The 24,679-nt window shown below is 44.0% G+C and overlaps 1 protein-coding gene across 49 annotated transcripts in view; it reads right to left on the bottom strand.

The window, feature by feature from the left end:
• The window catches only part of KCNMA1 (potassium calcium-activated channel subfamily M alpha 1), a 755,234-nt gene that overhangs the window by 472,106 nt on the left and 258,449 nt on the right, over positions 1–24,679 (bottom strand). The window lies entirely within an intron of this gene.

Genomic DNA, 24,679 nt, shown 5'->3' with positions numbered 1-24,679 from the left:
GGTGATTATGAGGACTTAGTGGGATGATGCACTGGGCAACCACAGGGATTGCTCACCAGTGACTCAGTGGTTGACTCAAAGGCTAGGGGGTGGTTTGGGGGTGGAGGCAGAGGTCCAGTGAGCTGGGCTCCACCCTTTCTCTCCCTGCAGTCACAACTCCATTTTTATCTGCGCTATATGTTGGAGTCTAGTCAAGATGTCATTTGAACAAAGACTCTGAAAGATCAAAGAAAAAAGTTTGAAAACCACCGGGACAATGCTTTCAGGGGACTTCATCCAAAAGACTGCAACAATGTAAAGAGATATTATTGCTTTAATTACTGTGATAAGTTTAGGGTATTATAAATTTTTTAAAGAACTTCATAAGTGACAATAGTGAAGACATGCTCATTTTAATGTTACCAGTCAACTCTGAGAAGACTAAAGGTCAAGGGACAATGAAAATATGACCCTTACCAAGGACAGAAACTCCCAGGAAGCCAAAATTAACTCAAGACTACCAGGATATTTGGGGAAGTTTATCCTTCTGGAAGACCAGAAGTTCTGATCTGTGGAAAATTCTATAGATATTCTCTGCCAGACTCCAGCCTGTTTGGTAAGCTGGCCACAGATGATTTAGAACATAATGACCCTGATACTCACTAGAGCTCTGAGTGCAGCTGGATAAGCCCATTTCAGCAGGCATGTCAGCCCTTCCCTGAACTAGGCTCTATGACTCAGATCTCAGATTTTAGGGCAGCTATAGTCTGCCCCTTGCTTTCTTATTACCCCAGATAACCAATGTTATCCTGTTTTTCCTTCCTCCCAGGGGGAAAAGAATTCAGAACCCTAGTCTGAGTATATGAATTAGACTCTGCAAATTGTTTATATGAGTCATTCTCAAAACTAGATCTGGAGGGTCCCCAAGAGATCCACGGATTTCTTGCAATATTCATGTAACAACGTTCATCTCTTTAGATCTATTACCATTGAGTAACCCATTGATATTTAACAACAAAACAGCAGCAAACACCATCCTGATAGCTTTAAAAGCAACCCTGTTCTTCTAATTGTTTCTAGTGCATGTTTTTTAAAGTTAAACTAGTAGATTGGATTTTCCTCAAGTAGACTGGCTCACCAAAGTTGTCCACAACAAGAACATTTCAAGTTCAGATTGGATAGGAATATTTATGAGTGTTTGACCAGCACTAGACTTGTCAGACGATGTGCCTGAATAGTCTTCCTGAACTCCTCTCTTAAACACAAACAAGATCCTATGCTGGTTTTCTGGCCACACCTGTGCCAGCCACCAATGGGCTAAACCACATGAAATGTGCTGTCCACATGCAGGGTTCAAATTAGATAACAAAATATGCATTGACGGTTCCCTACACAATGAAAAATATCCTATTTTCATTGCATGCTGGTGTTGGATCAGAAAACAATAGTCTCTTATTTCTCCTGGTTAGTGGTCCTTTGTAAATCACAGAGGAAATACATGCAGAGAGTTAAGAGGACTACTTCACATCTGTTGGCCCGCGATCCTACTTAACAGAACACTACACTCATGTGCCCATTCCTGCTCCCTTTCCCCTTTATGCTAAATGTTGTCCCATATGACTTTCTGATTGATGGAAGTGTTCTCTATCTGTGCTGCCCAATACAGTAGCCACTAACCACACATGGCTACTGAGTACTCAAAATGTGGCTAATGCAAAGAGAAACTGAACCTGTAATTTCATTTAAATTTAAACAATCACTTGTGTCTAGTGGCTACCATATTAAAGAGTGAACTAAGTCTAAAATTTAGGACCTTGGAGTATGGGGGTGGGGTGTGTGTGTGTGTGTGTGTATGTTCACAAAACAAACACTGCTCCTTCTGTAGTGAGCACTGGCCTATGGTCGGGGTCTAAGGAATATGCAAAAGGAAGTGACTGGAAGTTCTAGGCTTTTAAGGACTTATCAAAAGAAATTTCTTACCACTCCCTCTGGGCAGTACTGTAGAACACCTACTAGGGAGAGGAGGATATGAAGATAGAGAAGCAACAAAAGTACAGACACATTAGAGGCAAAATATAGATGCCACCTTGTAAACTGGCTGATAATTTAGAAAGTGACATCTCTCCTCAACTTAGTTGGAAAGCCAAAGGCCAAATGGAAAACATCAATCTCTTCACGTCCATGGAAAACAATCCCCTGAATGCAAAATTAGAACTTGGTGACTATTTCCTGATCCAGTCCTTTGTATTTTTCATGAAGCTTAAAGGAGATTAATGGGACAATCAGGATATTACAGATGAGAAGCACAGGCATTTCAAATGAGGCTGTGACAAATGACTGGGAGGCCTTTAGAATGGGGGAAGAGAGGATGTGGAACAAACCCTGGACTGGGAAGCTCCTCACTATGGTTCACACCCTGGTCCTGCTAATGACCACCTGGCCAGGAGACCCTGGAAAGGCATCCAACCCTTCCCCGAGAGCCACTGGACACAGGAATAGGAGCCCCATCACTGAGTGGTTGTAGGGCTCAAAAAGGATCATATTGGCAGCAAGCACTCCAGAAACTATAAAGCTCTATTTAGATGAATCACATTATTATTAAACAGTTCAATCAACATAATAATTATTAATAATGGCTAAGATTTATCCAGTGTCTGCTATTGCCAGACAATATATATGCAAAGTCTCTAGGGCTTACAGCAACCCTACAAGATATATCTATCTATCCACATCATTAGTGCTTACTAGATGCTGTTACAAGTATTTTCCACAAATATGAAAGTATATATATATAATATTATATATATAATATATAATATATGTTATATAATATTATATATAATATATAATGTATGTTATATAGTATATATTATATATGTTATATAATATAGATATAAAATACATACAACTTGTAAATGAGTTAAATGAGGATTAATCCTTACAACAACCTATAATGTGGACATTACTTGTATCAATATTTTACAGATGAAACAATTGAGGCCAAAGAGGTAAAGCGACAGCCACCATCATCCCAACTAAGTTGGAAGGCCAAATGACAAAAGGAAACATAAGAATGCAATTACCTGAATGACAGATTAGAACTCAATGACTATTTCTTGATTCAGGCTTAGTCAGTGGAAGAGCTGGGACATGAACCCAGGCAGAGTTGGTGAACAGTAGAGGCAGGATTCAGACTCAGGCAGCCTGGCTACAGGGCCTGTTTTCTTCAACCCCATGGCATCCTGCCTCTTTATTTTTTGTGGGGGGGAGGGGTGGGAATGGAGTCTCCCTCTGTCACCCAGGCTGGAGTGCAGTGGTGTGATCTCCACTCACTGCAACCTCCGCCCCCCAGGTTCAAGCAATTCTCCTGCCTCAGCCTCCCAAATAGCTGGGACTATGGGTGCGTGCCACCATGCCCAGTTAATTTTTGTATTTTTAGTACAGACAGGGTTTCACCATGTTGGCCATGATAGTCTCAATCTCTTGACCTTGTGATCTGCCTGTCTCAGCATCCGAAAGTGCTGAAAGTGACAGGGTAAGGACTTGAAACTCAGGCCTCCCTGCCTGTCTCCAACCACTCAGTCTTTTCTCCAGCCACCCTGCCTCCGTCATAATCCACACACTGTTTGTCACCACTGGCTAATGGCTTTGGATATTTCTTCCTCCTATCGGTGTGAGACATCTGGGAGGCTCCCCTTTATTTCACCATTTCAGGACTGAAAGTAAATTTAGCTTCCTCAGCAGAAAGAAAAGAGGCTGTTTTGGAGGTTGGGAAGAGCTTTAGAAAATGTGGCATCAAGTCTGCTGCCCCCTTTGAAGAAAGCAGCTCTGAAAAAGGCCTAGGACATTAGTTGTTACAAAGTTTTAGATCATTCTGTATGGTAAGTATGCCATCATGCCCATAACACTCTTATCTGTCCACAAAATTCATCATATACTAATAAAGAATGGTTGTCTTTGGACAAAGTCAAAGCAAGTTTGTCCAGAGTACTAACTAAAAAGAGACTACAGAGGGAAGCAAAAGGTAGTTCAGTGGCTGAATTATCCAAGGAAAAGCCTAGAATTTGAGTTGTCACAGACCGAGCATCAAAGATTATGTCTTGGAGCTGTGTAGAACCTTTACTGCCCAAAAAAGAGACTATGCAAACTTCAGTGCTCTGGTAAACATTTCTTTGATGCCTTACCACAACAAATGCCTTCTGAGCATTTGATATGGTTTGGCTCTGTGTCCCCACCCGAATCTCATCTTGAATTGTACTCCCATAATTCCCATGTATTGTGGGAGGGATCCAGCGAGAGATAATTTGAATCACGGGGTGGTTTCCCCCATACTGGTCTCGTGGTAGTGAATAAGTCTCATGAGATCTGATGGTTTTATCAGGGGTTTCCACTTTTGCATCTTTCTCATTTTTATCTTGCTGCTGTCATGTAAAAAAGTGCCTTTCACCTCCCACCATGATTCTGAGGCTTCCCCAGCCATGTGGAATTGTAAGTCCAATTAAACCTCTTTTTCTTCACAGTCTCAGGTATGTCTTTAACAGCAGTGTGAAAATGGACTAACACAGCATCCATTGTCCACTTCCTCCTTCCATCAGTCTGCAAAATTCCATTTGGGGATCGATGTGGCTTCAGGGAAATCAACTTCATCAATGTTCTCTGTCCCGTGGCAGCAGTGATGGGTTCAGGGATGAGCATGTGACCTAAGCCAGTCCAATCAGAGTGACTCTTAGGTCTTGCTGAGAGTGCCTGGAAATGATGCCATTTCCTTTCTGTTGGGCATGATGAAGGAAGCATCTAGCCCCAGGAGCTCTTTTGGTCATATTAGGGCCTAAAAGGTGCCAGCTTTTGATAAAGACACCAAAGGATATGAAAGATAGCATAAGACAAAATGGAGAGATGGAAAGAAGCCAGATCCTTGGTGATATTGTTGAGCCGACTGTTCAAGCTTGGCCTTAAGTCAGTCCTAATTCTGTGCTTTTCAATTAGATAAGAAAATACATCCCCTTTATTATTTAAGCCTATTTGTGTTAAGAGTTCTAGTCTTAGAAAACGAAAGACTCTAAACTAATATGAATGTAGATCTCTGTGGCTATCCCTCTGGTAAAAGGAGAAGGCAGAGTCAAGGGTGACATTACATTTCCTGAAATTGGCAGCTCCATCTCATAGAAAACTCATGCATTACTCAGTAAAAAAACAGATTCCCTGTAGACAATATCCATGTGGGAAACTCCTACTCACTCATCAAGACCCATCTCTAATGTCCCTTTCTGTCACCTAGACTACATTTACGTAAAATTAATCACTTCCTTCTGTTTTATTCCCATAGAGGCATATTACTCATTCTTTTATGTAACTATAAACACAGAGCAATTACATACAGCTCAAGGGCAGAGAATGTCTTATTTCATCTGTATATGCATCAAACCTAGCACAAGCATATAGATGTTGGATTCTCCAGGTTGCATGGCCTTTAACAAGTTCTCTAGCATTCTGACCCTGTTTTCTCTCCTATAAAATAGGGCTAATTGTATATCTCAGAGGATTGTTGTGAAAAATATCAATAATGGCAGCTACAGGAATTTCATTAAAGTGTGTTTAATTATAGTAAAATTAAATTGATAAATAATGTTCTAAATCTTCAATAGTCTTTAGCTCAATATTGATAGCCAAAAATTAAGCCTGGAGGATAGAAATAACTTTTTAACTCTACAGTTGGAAAAGTGTGGGCATAGAACTTGTCTTTGCCTTCTGGATCATATCTGTGTTGGTAAATTAGACACTGCATGGCCTTTCAACATCCAGGAGTAAGATGGCAGGAGGATCATGCCAACAACTGAGGTACCTTGCAGGAAATCAAACAGGAAGAAATCACCCAATGGGATCAGCTGGGAAAACATGGGTCACCCCAGGACTGGTCCCTCAAATCTACCCAACCAAACCATATCATAGTGGATAGCTATTATCTTTACCTGACTAGCATTCATTGCCCCTTCTGGTATGCCCTATCCCCCACTCTCAATCCCTCTGTTTCAAGAATGGCCCCACCTCCACCTTCCATCTCCAGGAGTGATATCCACCCAGGTTTGCTCAGTAAGACTATGAGACCTATCTTTCCGGCCATGGTGATTGGTTCAGAAGCAACATGCCAACCAACCTGATCCAATGAGAGTGAGTTCTAGGACTTTTGCTGGAACTACTGTATGTCAATATGTAAAAGAGAATCTATCTTTCTATTGAAAGCCAAGGATAAGAAGCCAATATGATATGCATTTGATTCTGTTATGGAAATCCACATAAAAGAAGGCTGCCCAAGTATAAAACCAACACAAAAGAAAGCAGAGGTAAGATATGGAAGAAGGAATGGAGTGAACCAGTGACAGCAAGAGACTGAAGGATATCATTTGAGTGCCTGGAATCAGCTAAGCCTGAAGAGAAGCCTAACCCTAAGCTTTTCAGTTACCCAAGCCATCAAATTCCCATCCCCATTTTTTTGGTTCTTAAGCAGCTTGAGCCATAGTTGTCTCACTTGCATGTAAGAGACCCCAGAAGATGCATGCACTCCCTCAGGTGAAGATTTCCATCAGTTAACAGATCCTGACACCCATGGACCCTGAGATAGTCATTCTGGTAGCATTCTCTGGTAGAGAATAACAGACTCAAATTTGACAGAGAGGATCTGCCAGCCTCTGCTTAGATATAGCCCACTAAAAAGGAGAGATGATTAATTTAGCCTTGATTTCAAAACCTTGTCTTGTATATTCCATTCAGCACTTTTTATCTTCCTGTATTCCCTGGTTCCTCTCTAGCTGAATAAAGAACAATTTTTAAAGCAAACATCTTCACTGCGTATCTAGCAAAGCTTTCTGCTTTATTGGAATATGTGATTTATTTAAAAAATTAAATTTCCCATGAGATGCAATAATTTAAATTAAGAGAAAAGCTTGTCTTTCTTAAACTTCAGTTTCTATATACAAATTGATGTTTTATAGATTCCAGAAACTTTCACTGTTACAAAGACGGCTCTCAGTTTTCCTGCTGGATTCAGAGTCTCTTCATGACTTAAAACAACATGAGGAGGATGAGTCACAACTGTAAGCTGATGAAATGCAGAAAGAACCACCTAGGAATTCAAATGTCAGCTTAAGAAAGACAGAATGGTTTAAAAATCAAAAGCAAGATGAGATGAAGTGGACCGGGGGTCTCGAGAACACCAAGTCACAAAATCAGCTTACGGTCAGAGGGAACTTGCAAATGATCTGATTCAAGATACAAAGAAAGGTTTTAGTTCTTGAGGACTTTTTCTAAATAAATATTTGAGCCAAAGCACAATATAAGAAAAAGATACAAGTGGAACAGCTCCTTCAAGCAGTGAGGGATGTTCAGGAAAAGCAGGGAAAATCAGCTGATAATCCCCCACCCACTCCCACGACTCCCGTAACCTAGCTGAGAGCCATCGAACTGGTCCTCTCTCTCGGGCTGTTCTCCAACATCCCAGAGCCTTAGGAGGAGCTACACTAAGAGGAAATCCTCCAAGGAAACCCTCAGGATTAGACCAGTCTTTCTCTGCTAGTGGTCTTTGATAAGCCTACATGGTAAAAAGTGGGATTCACTGACTTGTCTGTAGGAGATATGATTAAATATGCCTCAAAGCATCTCCCCCACCTTCTCACACCCACCCATTAGAACAGGATGTTATCTACAGGTTGATACCTCCCTACTCCCTCCACCTGCCTTCTACTACATGGCACCAAGACACTGCCTAGGACCTAACAAGTGATTGGCCCCTCCTTCTCCAAGACATTCCCCTCTTCCTTTTTCTCTTTTAAGCCCAGAGGGCCTGACCCTCTAATGCCTGTCCCAGGCCACTCTCTCCCTCCAGGAGCCTGCCAAGTTGAACACAAAGTCCTACCACCTCTGCCCTCAACACAGACTTCTCCAAAACAAGTCCACAAACACCATTCAGGATGATTCCTGCTAAGACCCACAGGGTGGGAGTGATAAAATTTCCAGTAACATCTACCATGATGCTACTTACAATCCTAAAAGAGGAAATGTTCTGTATTACATAAAATATGTCCAAGGTCCTCCTACGAGTACGAGTGAATCCGTGCCTGGTTCTTCTTTGTCTTCTGATCCTGCCACGTCATCCTTGTCGTCATCTGTCTAAGTTTTGCTTTAGAAGCCACCCTCGGTCAAACCTTCGCTCTCTTATACAACGAGCTGGGCATCCTCAGTTTCCCCTTCATGCTAAAAAGTTTTGTGCATATGCCCACACCATTTCCTCAAGTTCTTGCTCCTAAGGGTAACAGGGGTTGGGCAAGGCACTTCCTGCAGAGACCAAAGGAGACTCGTTCACACCCAGGAGGAGGAATATTCTTCCGGTTCTACCCCATTTACACCTCTGTCCCCCCAACCCAGAGATGTCCTCACTGTCCAGCAAGTGCTTCAGGCCCGCAGTTGCACTGTTACCCTCTTTTGAATCTCGTAGGCGTGGAAGCATGGGTTGGCAGGGAGGGGCAGGAAGGTTTGCCCACCAGGAAGAAGAAATGAGTGTGTCTGTGTGTGTGTGTGTGAGCGCCACAATGACAGTGCTGCCGCCGCTGCTACTGCATGTGCTGGGTCTTTGACTGTGGCATCTGTCAGGGCTCAGTGAGGATGACAGATGTCTCTCTGCTTTAGGAACAAACAACACTGCCCTGTGGGGTGACAAAAACAGCCTCAGCCCAACCAGAGCGGAGAGGTGCAGTCTCTGGGAATCATCAGAAGACGGCAGCGTAGGAGTCCAGAGTCTACCACACACCTGCTCCCCTAAAAAAGCATGTTCTCATTATGAAACCTTAGAAGGCAGCTCCCACACCAGGGACAAGTGTGCGGGAGCCTGTGTGGCCTCATTCACTACCAGATGAACTGTTCATTCAGGAAAGTCTTGAGGCATGTCCAGGAAACAGCACCCCAAAGACTCAGTTAACCCACAGGGTGAGTGCCCATGGAGATAGCAGCTCTGGGGGTGACACTGTTGAGTCAGTAGATCAAGCTTCACCCTGAGTCAACCCTAATTCTGTGCTTTTCAAATAAATTAGCCAATCAATCTTCTTGTTCATTTCCGTATCCCCAGCACCTAGAACAGTGCCTGGCACACAGTAGATGCCCAGTGGACATTTGCTGAAGAACAAATGAATGCCAAGGCAGAAAAAGGGAGTGAGAGGCAAAGATGTATAAAAAAAGAACTAAGCAGAGCAAAATGATAAGAAGAATGTTAATAATATGAACTACAAGACAGGAAAGTCATCTGATCTCAATACACAAGAGTATAAACTCATTATGGATGCTGAATTATGCTAGTGACAGTTTAAATATTTCTTGGAACTGAATATGCACATTAGAAGAGGCCATCCCAGGCTTAAATGAGTGCACATTCCTGTCTTGAAGAAAAGGAAGAAAAATATATGAAGCAATAGGTGTAATACAATGCAATAGATGTTCTAGAACAAAGGCCTGGAGCTATGATTCTGGGGCAGCCTGCAAAGATCTCCCAGTGGAGCTGATGATTAGCAAGCCTTGAAGCAAGGGTGGAAGACTGGCAAGAGGCAGGTCAGTCATCACAGACAGGGATGACTGCTTCCAAGAACTGTGTCTTCTGTGAGCCCAGGGGCCAGAGAGCTGCTGGGTTTCCCAGTCTTTCCAGGCTATGGCCAAACTGATGAAGCCATCCTTGTTTCAGTCTCTGATTCCTTCAGAGAAGAAGAAAGAGTCGAGTCTAGCAGAGTCTCACTCTGCCTGCATGCCAGGAGAGCACTCCCTCCATAGGCCACTCTAAACAGAAATACTCCCTGAACCACCTGGGGCGACCGGCATCCTCCGCACTTCCAAGGCCTTCACGCTTCCCAATTTTGCTTACTTATTCTCATCTTCCCATCCACTTCCCAGATGTGTTTCTCGGGTCTCCAAAGGGAAACTTGGGGAGAAACTGAGTCAAACTACTTTGAGTCTCCTTTCCTACCTGTCCCTTTCCACAGCACTCAGCCCAGAAGAGGTGCTCTGGATGAAAGGAAGCAGCAGTTGGAATCTCTGCAGGCCACAGCGAGGGAGGGAGGGGTAGAACCAAGGAGTGGGGCACTAGCACAGAGGCCTGAGCCTCCTCACTGCCAGGATGAGGGAGCTGCAATGATCTGGGGTTCTGGCAGCTCTGGAAGCCTCTGAATAAGTAACTCTGGGGCTCTGAGAAGTACTGGGTCAAGATGCCCTGTTGGACACAGCTGGGCTTAGTCATCAAGACATGGGTACAAACCTCAGCTCAGTCACCTGCCAGCTGTTTGAGTCTGAGAAAGTCAATCTCTCTAAGTATTTGTGTTCTCAATGAAAGGACTATAATGCTTGTCTTGCGGGGATGTTGTTAGAATTAGATGTGATGAGGTCTAAATTAATCCTAGTACAGAACAGGCAATTGGTAAATCGTAGCTTTTTTAACTACTATTAGTGTAGTATTATCATGATCGTCATCACCATCATCATCAGGGGCAGACAAATCTCAGACCAGGTCTGAGAATTCCCAACTCTGAATTCAGAGCCTTTTGCTCCAGCAGACAGAAATGAGAAGGTAAGGCCTAAAGTAGAACAGGACTAGAGGAGGCCCTGAACAGTGCTGGGTGCCCAACAGGGGACTTCCTCCCAGGGAGGCCTCTGTGCCACCGGCCTGGGGTCTCATCATCACTGCCAGCAACAGGATGACTGGCTGCCCCCTGGATTTGCTGTGAGCAAAGAACAGGAAGGCAGAGCAGGAAAGCCCGGGAACTAATGAGATTCAGAGAGCTCGAAAATTACAGGTGCGCGAAAGGAGTTTCCACCTAATTGCTCTGACACCTCCCACTCCCATTGCAGTCACTGCAAGGAGGAGGCGAGTGCAGGAGCAAGCGGGGATCCGCAGGGCTGCTGGTCCAGGTCACTGCTCTCTCCAGGAGCACTGGCTCCAGTTGGGAGTGGCCCAGGGCCTTTCTGCAGCCTGGCAGGACAGGGTGGCCACTGCCCGTGGCTGGCCCAGAGGAGTCCACCTTGTGGGTCAAGAGCTGCCCAGGCTGATGTGTGCCTCAAAAAGCAGGGATGAAAGCCAGGCAGTGCACAGCAAGCCCAGGCACCTCCTCAGCCATGCAAATGGGAGCTGGTCACATGGGCTCAGGAATTGCCATTTCTGACCCAGCCCAGGCAAATGTGGCCCAATTCTCCATTCCCTTGGAGCTGAGCCCATTTGTAGCCGTGCCAGGCCTGGGGTCTCCTTCAGTGGCTGCTGGCAGTTGGTCACAGCTGCCCTTAGAGCCTCAGCTCCCTCTCCTGCCCTGTGTCCTCCCTAAGAAGATTTCAGATCGGTTGTCTCACGGGAGGCTCCCAGCAGGCTGGAGGAGGGCAGGCTGGTAAAGCCAGCCTGCATCACAGAGGAGAGAAGGGTGGCCCACTGACAGGCCAGAGGCAAACTGAGACCCTCCTGATCCACTGTCCCTTCCCTGCACCCCCAACAATAATGACTTAGCCCCAGGACACATCCTTAGGAAGAGGGCATCCCTAAGTACCACCACCCCCGCCCCCCCCCACACACACACGATGCTGGGATAGGCTGTGAGACAATATGGAAACAGCCAGAAAGATTTGCATTCAAATCCAGGTTCTGCCACTTCCTGCCCATATGTCTTCGGGTGCTTTATGTAACCCCTCTGAGCCTCAACTGCTCCAACCATAAAGCCGAGCATGACTGGGAGTGATAAATGGGATGGTGAGAGGAAAACACAGTGCCCAGAGGACAGCAGGCTCTCAATAAATGTGAGATGCTCTCACCATGGCCCTGCCTGACGTCCTGCCTCACACCCAGCCGTCCAGCTCACAGGACTAGCCACAGCCTTGTAGGACATTAGAACTGCTGCCAGTCTGCCTTCAGTTCCCTTTCTTGTTTAGAAGGGACTCTCCCCTGGACTATCAGCTTATAAGAAGACATGCATCCATCACAAGGGCCTCTGATAACTCTCTCCACGGACCGCTTGCTTATGTCAAGAGGCAGAACATTGAGAAAAGACATAGTGCCTGCTGCTGTCTGGGCCAAGCCATCCCACAAGCAGGCTGAAGTGTGAGAGAGGCAGATACATTCCCTTTCAAAGTGTCTATGGTCCCCTGGTCCATGATATAATAGGAGAGATGCACAGCTGGCTTAGTTTGCGCCATCTCCCTATGGGGACCGGCACCTGGGAGAGCCAAGATCATTAGTCCTCCAGGCAAACCATTCAAGTCCTTGTGCTGTCAAGGTGACTCACAATATTGAGAGTAGTCTGATTGTTAAGAATTATTTTTTTTTTCTGAAAAATACACAGTGAGCTTTCTTAACTCCAGTTTATTCCAGCTAACACCACAGCTTCACTGTTCCTCTTCCAATTGATAGTGGAATGAAATGATCCGGTTGGAACTCCAGTTCAGGCCACATAGCTGACATCTTCTGAATTCCTACTCCTGAGGATTCTCAGACCCAAAGGCAAAATGGATCCTGGTCGTGGGAAAGTCCATGGCTTTAGATGGGCAGAATCTGCAGCCACTGAGGCTGCAGCATCTATAAGCCTGTCCCCAGTTCCACAGCAGAGACCAAAGCCAGGAAGAGCCAAGGACACTTAATGCCACTCCTGCCTTATGCCAGCCCTCAGGGTGAGTGCATAAGCTCTTCCCATAAAAATGGCATTTGCACCCTTAGTAATCTTTTATTCAATTCAACTTCATTTAGTCCTAATAAATAGAATTATATTACTTCCTTGCTTAAAACCCTTCCACGGTGTCTATGCGAAAATGTAAAATACTTTCTCTGGCACACAAAGCCCACATGCTCTTGCTCTCCTCTCCAGCCTCCTTCCTGCCAGGCACTGGCTTGGCCATCCAATTCAGCCTCCCTGGCTTCACTTCTCCTTGCTTGACTGTGCATAGCTCTTTCTTGCTTCATAGTGAGACATATACTCTTCCTCCTCTTTGTCCAGTTAATTCCTGCTCCCCTTTCTGGTGTCAGTTCAAAAGTTGCCTTCTCAAGAAAAACTCCCCTGACTGCTTCCCAGTACAATTTATTGCCACCCCTGCCCCCTTCTCTCCTATAGTTCCCCATTCTTTTCAAAAAGGACTTGTCAATATGCATGATTATATAATTGTATGTTTATTGTCCTCGCTCTCTGACCATGTAAACTCTATGAAGCCAGAGCTTCATAGAGAGAATAGCTTATTCTCTCTATCAGTTTGCTCAATGCCTGACACCTAGCAGATCCTCAACAATCTTTGTTGAATAAGTATGTCCATTTATTCATTTAGTTCTCCAATGTCCGACTTCATTCAATCACTTATAATTAAAATGCCAATTTTTATAATTCCCATGAACTATAAATTAAAAAATCACTGTGTGGCCAGGCACAGTGGCTCACACCTGTAATCCCAGCACTTTGGGAGGCCAATGTGGGCAGATTGCCTGAGATCAGGAGTTCAAGACGAGCCTGGCCAACATGGCAAAACCCTGTCTCTACTAAAAATACAAAAATAAGCCAGGGATGGTGGTGCATGCCTGTAATCTCAGCTAGTTGGGAGGCTGAGGCAGGAGAATCTCTTGAACCCCAGAGGCGGAGGCTGCAGTGAGCCAAGATCGTGCCGCTGCACTCCAGCTTGGGTAACAGAGCAAGACTCCATCTCAAAAAAAAAAAAGAAAAAAAAGAAAAAAGAAAAGAAAAAGAAACCACGGTCTGCCATGCCGTGACTGGAGGCTTACATTAACTCATTTATATTTGCAGTTAGTAATATACCATTTTTAAATGAGTGAATCCTGACCCCAAGAAGCTAAGTAACCTTGTAAGTCATAGAATCAGTAAGTGGCAAAACCAGAATTGAAAACTCTGGCTCATAACTTCTCACTTTTCCTACCAAATGACACAAGTGGCTACAACCTGAGTGGCCAGGCCTGAATGGGTAGCAAGTCTTGAACTGTGTTGGTCCCCAGCCCCACAGCACCTGGGACAAGATCCAGAGTGGCATCCTCCTCCTCCACAGCAGAGGAGACTACTTAGGCAATGAAATGAAATTGGCACGTTTACCTGCCTGTGATTAAACAGAGTTTTTACTTGATAGCAGTTGAAATAATTTGGGCTATAAATAAATAGGAACTGAGCTAGAATCTGAACCTGCTTACAAAGCTAGTCCTTTTCCATTTGAGCCATAACATATCCAATCCACTCAGGGAAAAATTAGGGAACAAGGGGGAAAATCTTTCAGTTTCTGTAGCATTTTAATGAAGGATTGATTGAGGTTTTATGCAGCAAGAAGGGCACAGCTGGGGAGTAATTGCCAAGAAAATTGAGGTGCAAGAGCCATTAACATAGAAGAATCAACTAAGGTTCCTCACCAGTGCTCAACTGAAGGCAGTAGCAATTGGACCAAATGACAAGCATCACAATCTCACTCCCTAGCACCCCATCCTAGGAAACAAAGCCACCTTGTCACTGCCTCCTTCAAAAGTACCATAACCCAACCCAAGGCAGGCAATGGCAATCCATGTGCGTCCTCCACTCCCAAGCCTTCAGCAACCCTGATACCTTTTCTAGGGACCTTCTGAAGAGGAGGCTTTAGTCGACTTATTCAAGATCACTTACCACCGTAGATGATGACTAAGGCAGGGCTGAATTCCAGATGTTATGATCCTAGAAAGTCTCTCAATCAATGGTAGAAGTCTCATGCACAATCTTCTTTGGTTGGGGGCAGAGGAGGGGTAACTTGGAGCACGTGTGGCTCCCCACAGGCTAGCCACTTGACAAGGATTCACCTTCTGTCCCTTCACTATGTATCAGAACCTACACTTTATGGCCACGTTTTGTTTCCTCTTTTCTTCCTCTTCCTCTTTACTGTACCTCCATCCATCCTTCTATAGTGCTGCTCTCACCCTGGTATGTGAACTTGCCGCTGACTTCCCAAATGAGTTCGGAGAACCGATTTCCTGTGCTTTGTGCTCTGTGATGGTTCAGGCCGCCACTCATCACACCTCTCGTGGGGATCTCTGGCACTTTGGTGGGTCCTACTTAGAAACCATCTTCCTCCTCAATCCTTCGCTAACAAGTTCTATAATCTTAACCTCCCAGGGGCTCAGTTATACTACCTGCAAGATGGGCAGAAGAATTCCTGCCTAGAGCCCCACTTAAATGTAGGATATCCAAAGATGATAATATATAAGAGCTTGGAGAAAAGAATAAAACTGAGACTGCAGTAAGGTGAATAATTCAGTGCATCCTCATTATGCAGCTGGAGTTAATTCCAAGGAATCACTTTGCAAATTCTCAGGTACTATGCATGTGTTTTATTTTTTATTTATTTATTATTGAGATGGCGTTTCTCTCTTGTCGCCCAGGCTGGAGTGCAAATGCGAGATCTCAGCTCACTGCTACCTCTACCTCTTGGATTCAAGCAATTCTCCTATCTCAGTCCCCCGAGTAGTTGAGATTACAGGTGCCCGCCACCATGCCCAGCTAATTTTTGGATTTTTATTAGAGACAGGGTTTCACATGTTGGTCTCAAACTCCTGACCTTAGGTGATCCGCCCGCCTCAGCCTCCCAAAGTGCTGGGATTACAGGTGTGAGCCACCACACCCAGCCACATGTGCTTTTTAACGTTTTTATTATTTCATTTTTGGAGTCACTATTATTTTTGTTACATCACACAAATTGCAATAACATTAAGAGATTGAGATGATGATGGTATGAGGATGGTGGTAGTGATGACAGTGATGATGATGGCAATGTTGTTGATGGCACATAGTGGTAATGGTGAAGATGGTGGTGATACTGGGGAGATATGATGGTGGTGGTGATGGAAGTGATGCATATATTACAGGTCCAATCTACACACACATGTTCTTTATAAACGTGGATGGACCTTATCTCCTACATGGAGTGGGCAGCACAGATTGTGGAGGAAGCTCTTTTCCTTCCCTGGCATCTTCTGTTCTTGGAAATCAATGAATATCCTTCATTCTTTTCCCCATAGTTCCTATTTCTATAGAGTCAGTTTGTCTTCATTCTGTAAGCTCCCTAGTAACTCTCACTATTTGCCATGATGCTGGGCACTGGGCCTACAAGACATAGATCCTGTCCTTGAACAGCCTGTGTTCCTAGGGAGAGAAACATCTGAAAAGTGAAAGAACATGAGAGCAAAATAGCATGCACACTGCACTAGAAGGTGCACCCTCATTCGGCACGGGTGTGTCAGGGACTGGCAGGGTCAGGGATGATTTCCCTGGGAAGGTGCCTTTCAAGCTGGCCAGTGACTAAGGGGCCACTCATCCTCCAGGGAATGGGTGGATAGAGAGCACTCTAGGCCACAAGCAAAGCAGAGAATATACACTACTCTAGGGTATGATCTGAGAGATATGGGAGATTTCAGGGAAAATAGCTTAAGTTTTTGAAGTGATAAAATATTTGAATTTTATCTTGAAAGAACTATGGATCCATTAAAGGTCTCTCAGCATAGGAATGAAATGAGCTGAAGCTGGGTGTTACGATGTTTCCTCTATAGCCTAACCCCCTCCACTTATGTTCCCAAGAGCCCCAGCATCATCCAGGAGCTTATAAGAAATGCAGCGTCCCAGGCCCCATTGCTAGACCTCTTGAATAAGAATCTGCACTTTTCAAAGGTTTCATTTTCTAAATTACTATACAGTAAATTTAACTTTTTATTTTTGGTGTAAAGTTCTATGAATGTTAGTATATGTGTCAATTTGTATAGCCACCACCATAATCAAGATACAGAACAACTCTGCCCCAAAAACTATCTTGCATTATCCTTTATGATCACACATACCACCCCTACCCAGTGATAACCACTGATCTGTCCTCTGTCACTACAGTTTTACCTTTCCCAGGAAGTCACATAAATGAAATTCATATAATATGTAACCTATTAACACTGGCTTTTATAATTGAGCAAAATGTTTTTGAGATTCATCCAAGTTGTGGCTTTCATCAATAGTTCATTCTTTTTGCTACTGCACAGCATTCATTGTAAAGATGTACCACAGATGTTTTAACCATTCACCCACTGAGGTTCTTTCCAGTTTTGGGTAATTATGAATAGAGATGCTATAAACATGTATATGAATGTTTTTGTGTAAACTTAAGTTTTCATTTCCCTAGGGTAAATACCTAGACATTGAATTTCTGGTAATATGCTAAGTATATGTTTAATTTTATAAGAAAACTTCTAAACTGTTTTCCTGAATAGCTACATCATTTTGCATTCCCACTAGTAATGTCTGGGAGTTCCAGCTGCTCTCCATCTTCACCACTACTTGGTATTGTTAGTATTTTTATTTCAGCCATTATAATAGGTGTATTCATATCTCATCATTGCTTATATTTGCATTTCCCTAATGGCTACAGATGCTGATGTTCTTTTTCTGTGCTTATTTGCCATCCAAATATCCTCTTTGATCATGTGTCTGTTCAAGTCTTTTGCCCATTTTCCAGTTGGGTAGCTTGTTCTTTTCCTGTTGAATTTTGAGAGTTTTTTATATATCCTGGCTATATAAAGTCTTCTGTGATATATGTGATTTTTAAGTATTCTCTCCTATTATGTAGCTTATTTTTCATTCTCATAATAGTATCTTTCACAGAATAATAGCTTTTAATTTTGTTGGTGTCCAAGTGATCCATTTTTCTTTTGTGAATCATCTTTTTGGGGTCATGTCTAACTTACCTAACTTGAGGGCAGAAAGATTTTCTCCTATGTGTTTTTATCAAAGTTTTATAGTTTTATGCTTATATCTGTGATCCACTTTGAGTCAATTTTTGTATAACGCATGAAGTTTAGGGTGAGCTTTTTGTTTTGTTTTGTTTCATTTGCCTTTGGATGTCCAATTGTTTCAACACCATTGTAGAAAAGACTTTCCTTCTCCATTGAATTGTCTTTGTACCTCTATCAAAGCAATTGACCATATTTGTTGTAGGTCTATTTTTAGACTCTAGTCTGCTCTATTGATCTATGTGTCTATCCCTTTGCCAATACAACATTGTCTTGATTACTATAGCTTTATAATAAGTGTTAAAATCAGGTAGGGTGATTGGTGATTCCTTCTAATATACACTTCTTTTTCAAATTATTTTACCTATTCTAGTTACTTTGCCTTTCCACATAAATTTTAGAAATTGGTTTGTTTATATCTACAAAAATTCCTGCTTAGATTTTGGTTGGAATTATGTTAAATCTATAGAGAAATTTGGGGGTAAGCTGGCACCATTACTAGGATGAGTCTTCCAGTCCATGAACATGGTATGTCTTGCCATTTCTCTAGGTCCTCAGAATCTGCATCTTAACAAGCCCTGTACATCAGAGTCTGGGAAGCATAGCTCTAGAGTAGAAATGACAATGAAGTCGTCTGGGAGGATTTACAAAATATGGAAGCCTAGACCTCACTCAGACCAACTGAATAAGGATCTCTGAAGGGGGGGCCTAGGTGCTGGAATTTTTTCTAAGTCCTGTAGGTGATTCTAACTGGCAGCCATGTGTGAACCTCTACTCTAAACCCAGTCTGGACTCTTGTGGCTCTGGCCCTATGCTCATTAAATCAGTCTGAGTAAGGCCATTAGTTCATTCCTTTTCAACCCTAGATGTATATTGGAATCCTTTTAGGATAGAGGTTACCTCAATGAGAATTTTCAAGAAACAATTCTAGTTGACAGATTCACCAAACTTCCTCTGAGGCCCCACCTATATTTGAGGATTGCCTTTCCCTGCCCAACCCCAGGAGCTAGAACAACATTCCAGAAGTTTTAACTCTCAACTCTAAAAACCCACTGTCTTTTTGGAAGTCTCTCTGGAAGTTACTGAGGCAACAGGAGACAGAGGAGAGAGAGAACATGTGTGCATACAAGAGAAATGTCCAGGGCCGGGCGCGGTGGCTCAAGCCTGTAATCCCAGCACTTTGGGAGGCCGAGATGGGCGGATCACAAGGTCAGGAGATCGAGACCATGCTGGCTAACACGGTGAAACCCCGTCTCTACTAAAAAATACAAAAAATTAGCCGGGCGAAGTGGCGGGCACCTGTGGTCCCAGCTACTCGGGAGGCTGAGGCGGGAGAATGACGTGAACCCGGGAGGCGGAGCTTGCAATGAGCTGAGATCCGGCCACTGCACTCCAGCCTGGGCGACAGAGCGAGACTCCGTCTCCAAAAAAAAAAAAAAAAAAAAAAAAAGAGAAATGTCCAATTGAGTAAGTCTGATCAATAAGATCTATGACCCAAAAATACTTGCTTCATGGCAAGGGAACATCTTTTGCTTTCATATCCATGTTGCATACCTGCTGAGTCAAGGAAACAGCTCCATATTTAGGAGAAAAGCCCTCCTCTAATCTCTAAATGCAATAAAAGGTTTTCTGTGTCTTTTTCTGTGGCTCCTTAGAAATGTTAAATGCATGTCTCAGCTACAGCAAGGTGGGGCATGACATATTGCCCCCCAAAATATGAACCAATTGAATGTTGTCTGAAGTCAGCTCTGTTTCTGTTATCTTTTAATGGATTTTAGGTAAAGAGGTCCTGATGTAGATAAAATAGATATGAAACCAAATTCTTCCGCTTTGGATGTGCACCAACCCCAGCAGGTTAAAAATAGATTCAACCGCATCAATAATATTTCTCTTTAAAGTTGCAGGTCCTTTGGAGGTTTGGAAACATTCAGAGAGGATAGAAGCGGAGAAAGATATGAAAATAGCAAAAGCTGCAGTCTAAGCCTCCAGGTGTGACTGCAGGCCTTGGGGACAGCCATGCTGGAATGCCTGATTTTTACAAGTCCAAGTACCTATTTCCTACCAAAAAAAGCCCTTCCACATATGATAAGAACACATCTTTTCTTGCAGGGCTGCCAAGTTCATTCTAAACACCCCTGCCGCTGCCTGTTGAGATTGATGCATCTCCAATTCCTAGCTCTTTGTTTGAAGCTAAACATCCAAAGACCTTTAGAAGCACAAAACGTCAACATACAAATGAGATGCATCTCAACTGCAGAACCACAGCATGTTGAGATTGGACCAGCAAACCCTGCGGTAGTTTCCTCTCTTGCTCCTCTGTGGAAAATGACCTATCCAAGTTCACACAACAGGTAACATGGAGCATATGGAGGGACTCAGCATAGGCCTGTGCAGTAGTGGGGTCTACTGGAAAAGACTTGGCCTTTGAAGTCTCATTCCAATCCCAGCCTTGCATTGACCAGCTCTGTGACCTTGACCTTGAAAAGTAGAGTCACAGTGAATCACTAAAAATATGGACAAAATAGCTGATACACAGTGGTGTACTCAGCTAACACCAGTCATTTCTGTAATACAGATCTCCCAACTTCTAGTCCAGTGCTCTTTGTACAATAACACCATATGAAGATTCTGAGCCATCCAATAGTGCACTTGAACCCTCTCCTCAGAAATACAGGCCAGCACTGCCCAGCCTTCTTTAAAGACAGCCAGGAAAAGAAACCAAATACATACTACTTACCCAACCCTGAACGAGACATGCTGCCTCCCTTTCCTTTATTTTGTTTCCCTTCTATTTGTCCTGGGTTTGTGGTTCTTGGGCAAGGTGAACTCTGCTCAGTATGATATGTGACCCCTGGCCACAGTTGCATATGGCCCTACCTCAGTTGCTGCCTGCTCCTTACGTGTTTCTCCAGGTCCACACTCCTTTCCTGTGCCATCTTCCCCTGTGGCACCCGTGTGTAGGAATCTTCAACAGTTGCACTACCTACAGAGAAGCCACAAGCTGGAGCCCCACAAGTTTCCCCCCAGTCCCTATGCATAGGTCAGCAGTCTTGACCCATGGACTGATTTTAATATTTTAATTAAATTGACAACAGGTACAAAATCTGGAGATTTCACAAAAATGCAGATTTCTGACTTCTTTTGACAAATTACAAACTGGCCAAATGTCCACAGTTGGCCAGAGCTGTGAGGCAGCTGCTCCCTTCATCTGGGAAGACTCTTACTCCTCTGGTCAAAGTCCCCACTGGTGCCCTCATTGCAACCTCCCCATTCCCTATCAGCCTCTGAGTTTTCCACCCCTGTTACAATGTGCACTTCCAGTTCTCCAGCTGGACACTCAAGATGCGTCACCACATGGCCCACTGCACCTATTCAATCTCTTCTGGAAACCCTGGAAAATTTCTCTGCTTCTAGGCTCTGCTGGGAGCAATTCCCCTCCTACAATGTACTCCTTGCTCTTTTATTTACACAGCCCAATCAAGAGTATCTCTTCTCAAGAAATTCTTGCTGACCACCCAAGCCACAAAGAGTTCTCCTTCCCTTAAAGCATGGAGTCAACAGTTATCTTACCCACCTTCTCATAGTTGGCTGTTCCTGCTTGCACATCCTGTTTCCCTAGCTAAATTGTAAACTTCTTGAGTTCACGTTTGTTTGCCTTCCCCAGAAGGCAGTCACAGACATTCCAAAGAGAAAGTTCTGAACAAAGATTAATTGTTTGGTCAGGAGCTATCAACCATATCATCATTCAGTGCAAGACCAGTCTCTCCAGCCTCTTTTGCCTCCACTCCTCTCCACTCCCTTCTTCCCCTCTCAAATCCACCCAAACCCCCAGCTTCCTGGAATCACTCCACAAGGACTAGAATTTGTTTCTTGTTTTGCTGAAGATTGTTCCCATCCCTGCCACTCCCCAGGACTAAACACAGAACCTGCCACATAACAAAAGCTCAGCATATGCAAATTAAATGGAAAGTGTCTTACTTTTTAGTCCCTATATCTTAACATCTGCAGCTCACCGGGCTGACCATGCCTTTCTCTCTTTTCACGAACAGATCTACGGGTCTTGGAAATCCCAGTTCAGTGTTCCTCTCTCAATCTTTTTCTCTTCCTTTACTCAGCCAAGTCACTCCTCTCTCTAGGCTGCCACAGTACTTTGCTCTTGGCTGCCACAGCCATTACCAAATGGTGGTGCAATTGTTTGCCCACACCTGTTTTTCCCTTGGATGCCAAGCTCTTCCGGATCCAGGATTGTGTGACCTTCTCCCATGGGCTAGCCTGGTTCCCCAAGTCATAACTGGACAGAATCAGTCCGGTGGAGAAGGCAGGTATTATGGCCCTCATTTTTCCAATGAGAAAATGGAAGCAAGGCACCAGGCTCTCTGCATGCAGCAGAGAGATGGAAGAGGAAGAGAGAAACGGCTTGGGTGAGAAGACTTGGTTCTATTAGCAGGGGCAGGCAATGGAATGGAAATGTGTGATGTCCTTTCAAGGTCCTCTTTGGAGCAATATTTAACAACCTGCCCAAGAAATATTTAGTTACCTAGGGGAAATTAAGTACCTTTGTTGACTTGATATTTGCTACCAAATAAATAGCCAGATTCTGTGAAGTTACACATCAATGTGTAGGAATTTGCCTAGTAGAAATGCAAATGTTTTCTGTCCAGGAGAAAAGATAATCTCAAAGTTTATGAACTGACTCCCGTGTAGGACATTAACCAGTTTTGTTTCTAATCTAGCAATCTCATTCCAACACTCTTCCTCCAGTGCCTGTGTAAACTCATGCTGCCATCTTGTTGGTGCCTCATTAATGAGCTAAATGCATTTTTGACATGTCCACATTCTAGATTTGTATGAGTCACAATTTTAACTTTTTGAAAATCATACTTTGCCACCCAGCTGCCACCAAATCTGGGAGTGTGAGCAAGTCCCTCCCTCCCCTCTTCTGGACTCAGTTTCTTCAACAGTAACATGAGGGTGTAGGTCTGCATGGCAAATTACAAGCCCTAGGAATATTTGATTTTAAGCTTGAATCTTAAAAAGAATAATTTCCTTATAGGGTTGAACATCTTACAAAGTTATTTTCCAAAATAACAACAATAATGGGATAGTGCTTCATACCTACGGCTAGGTATTTTAATTCTCACATAACGAGATGGGGCTATTGTTCCTAGCTCTATTACAGGTGAGGTTAAGAAAGTTGAAATGGTATTTTTTTTAAGCAGGAGACACTACATTTGTCCTTTCACTCATGTTTCCTTCGATTCCTCTTTCACTTGTCTGGCCATCCATGTTTCCAGCCATCCATCCCACTGATGCAAAAAGAAGGTGGTTTCCATTTTCACTCTAGATCTATCTAATTGATTATCTAATTGATGTGGCCTTTAGTAGAGGCAGTGATTGCTTCCAGTTGGTGGGTGCAGGAAGACTGTGAAAAAGTTACCACTTTGAGCTTGACCCTGAAGGTTCAAGCAGAATTATTTAGGGATTTGGAGGAAACCCAAAGATGCCAAGGCCTTGCATCTTTGCCTGAAGGAACCATGGCAGGGATACCAGGAGGCAAAGGAGGGAGACACGCACAGTGACCAGTGGGTGGTCATGGCTGTGGGAAGGGTAGATAATGGGAGATGAGATGAAAAAGATTACTTGGTCTTGGCATATGTCAATGGCTGATTGAGAATCTTAAGTTTCCTTATCTGAAGCCCTGTCCACAATCACCCAGACTTTGAGTACTTCACGTGGTGGTAAGAGGCAGAGACAAACCCTTCCCCAGGTGCCCTGATCTGGCCAAGCCTAGGCGATCTGACTACCAGAGTTCTGAACTCTTAGAAGGTAGAGTTGCAAACCACCATGGAGGGAATCTACTCCAGCATCCCTTCCCAAACATGTGGGCCTAAGCTAATTTAAGCTAGTCTGAGCTCACTTTGCAAGCAGTTGTCACAAGGCGCTACATCAAAAGACTCCCAAGGCCCAAATATTTAACAACCAGAACACTCCCTCCATCCATCAGTTTGGTAATTCTATCCACACGATAAAACTATTGGGGTTTCATTTCTGGCCTGCTCATTTCTTATAAACATGCCAGGGCCATTTACAGCTCACAACTCACTGCTCTCTAAACATTTACACATTTCTCCCTCTTAACACATCCTTGGCCATTTGATTAAGTAGTAGATCACAGGGGATGGAAGGCAAGGCCTTGGCATCTTTGGGTTTTCTCCAAACCTATCTTGACATGGGTTCAATGCCAGCCTCCCCTTCCAGTAAACACAAGGATTATTGCACTCCTGGGCACAGACTTGCTGATGCCTTCGTCTTCTCTGTCCCTTCTCTTGCAGTTCCTTGAGGTAGGAGGGAATACAAATCCCAAGAACAAACAGACATGAGTCCATTTTACCAGCTGGGTTTCATGGGAAAGCTGGTAGGGTTCCCCATGATCCCTAGGGCTGAGTGAGTGCCCACATTTCACGACACCCTGATTCCAGACAGGAAGCTAGAAGTATCTACATTTAGGGGAAGGAAGCTGCCCCAGACACAGCTTCCTGGACTGTGAGCAAAGGAATCTCACAGAAGGCCTAAATCAGTTTCCATACAACTTCCTTGCCTTTTGGGAAGGTGCAATCTCACAGGACTGGTGGGACTTACCCAATGCAGTCATCCAAAAACATAGTTATGGCCAACACCTAAGTGCTGAGAAAAGTCAAGAGGAAGAGGAAGCCCCAAGGGCTGAGAAAGTAGTGAAGGTCATGGAAGAGGCATGGAGCTGTGGCACCATTGGCAGGGGACAGCTAGAGTCCAGGTCCAGTGCTAACACTGGGTATGAGCAAGCGTAGGAGACAGGACACTGCCGAACACCCACAATGGTGATGCTCCTGTTGGCTCTGCCTTCAACCTCAAAGGCGATTATGAATAAAGGAAAGCACA

This window comes from Theropithecus gelada, chromosome 9, assembly GCF_003255815.1.
Source record: "Theropithecus gelada isolate Dixy chromosome 9, Tgel_1.0, whole genome shotgun sequence".
NCBI classification, from domain to species: Eukaryota; Metazoa; Chordata; class Mammalia; order Primates; family Cercopithecidae; genus Theropithecus; species Theropithecus gelada.
The sequence above is the reverse complement of the archived record's forward strand: the minus strand, read 5'-3'. Positions and strand labels throughout refer to the sequence as shown.